Here is a 1,658-nt window from a genome sequence, read left to right as displayed (position 1 = left end):
AATTCATTTCCCCTTATATTTTTCTTTTAAAAATTAATTCTAAGTTTTCTTCTGCTTTATTAAGTAACCAGTATTCACTTTCATACAAAGCGATAGGTCTAATATGAGTTTTATGAAGACTAATTTTGGTTTGCGTGTGAATTTTGATTTTAGTTGAAGAATTTAACCTTAAAAACACTGCCGTCTTGAAATATGTTTGGAATTTACAAAATAGTAACAAAGTTTTTTTTTTTTGCATTTTTGCATCAAGCTTTATTCGTTCAAAAAAAAAAAAAATTGATGTACCAATTATATGCAATGGTATAGATTTCAAATACTACTCAATGGTATAGATTTCAAATGCCTGGTATTTAAAAGAAATAACTGAAAGTGTTTGGTACAAAAATTTCAAATTCACATGAACATAATTTTGTGTTTACTTTCTCTGTTTTCTTTTTTAATTTATTTATTTGGTTTCAGCATTTTAATCTCTATCTTGAATCTATTTATTAATATTATTTAACCTTTTTTTCATTTAATTTTAATAAATACTAATCTTTAATAACTATAGAGTAATGAACTGAATTAGTTTTAAGGTGTTATAGATGTCAATAAATAATTTTTAATGTGTACCATAACATAAATTGTATAATTGTGAAGTTCGATTTTTTTTCTTCTCAAGTTTGTGTACCATATAAAGCTTTCGAACATCTAAATTAATAATCTAAGTGGTTTTATTGGACCACTAAATTTTCATTGTTGGTGGGAACTCTACCCATAAAGGTGATTCTTTTATGTGATATGTCAGTGTTTAAAATTTGTTAAGAGTCTGTGCTCGGCTTATTTTATTTGTTTTTACATTATTTATTTATGTATTTCTTAACAGCTGCAAATCAGAATATAACGAATCTAATTTATTTATGCATATTGAAATTTTATCAAACCCTTTTCTGTCGGGACAATAACTGATTTTATTTAATTTTTTTCAATCTTTGAAATTCTCAACTTTTTTAAACGAATGATTAATAACATAAAAACAATGATTAAAACTATTACGAACTAATTAAAATTTCCTTATATCTTAAAAAATAGCTATTTCATTGAATTACATAAATATATGAAGTATAAATAAGAGTCTCTAAAATAATTTTTTTTGTGCAGAATAAATAAAATTTTTTCAAGAATTAAATTGCAAAATTCTTAAAAACTTTTCTACTACCTCTTAAAAAGTCATATATCAATTTTTTTATTCACTATCGCTTACAGCATTCTTTTCTTTAACATACGTATATAATTACTAAATCTTGTTTGTATAAATAATAAAATGAGATATTTTTATGATTAAAACACTTTCTAAAAAAAGTGTTAACTCGGTAAATAATTCTATTTCATTCAAATTTGCTTTATTCTTTCTTTGCAGAAACCATCTCGTTATCTTAATGTGCATGAATAATTTCGTGTTTTTTCTAATCTCTTTCATCGGCGACGGAAATATTTGCTTTTCTGCAATGTTTCACTTTTTTAATTATGTATATGGACTCTTAATGATTTAAGATTAATGATGATAAATGTAGAAGCTATATTAATTTAATTAAATAAATATTTAAATTTCATGACACTGTTCTTGTTGGGGTGCGTATATATATATATATATATATATATATATATATATATGTGAG

Source organism: Parasteatoda tepidariorum, chromosome 2 (assembly GCF_043381705.1).
Source record: "Parasteatoda tepidariorum isolate YZ-2023 chromosome 2, CAS_Ptep_4.0, whole genome shotgun sequence".
NCBI lineage: Eukaryota > Metazoa > Arthropoda > Arachnida > Araneae > Theridiidae > Parasteatoda > Parasteatoda tepidariorum.
This window is presented reverse-complemented; position numbering follows the sequence as displayed.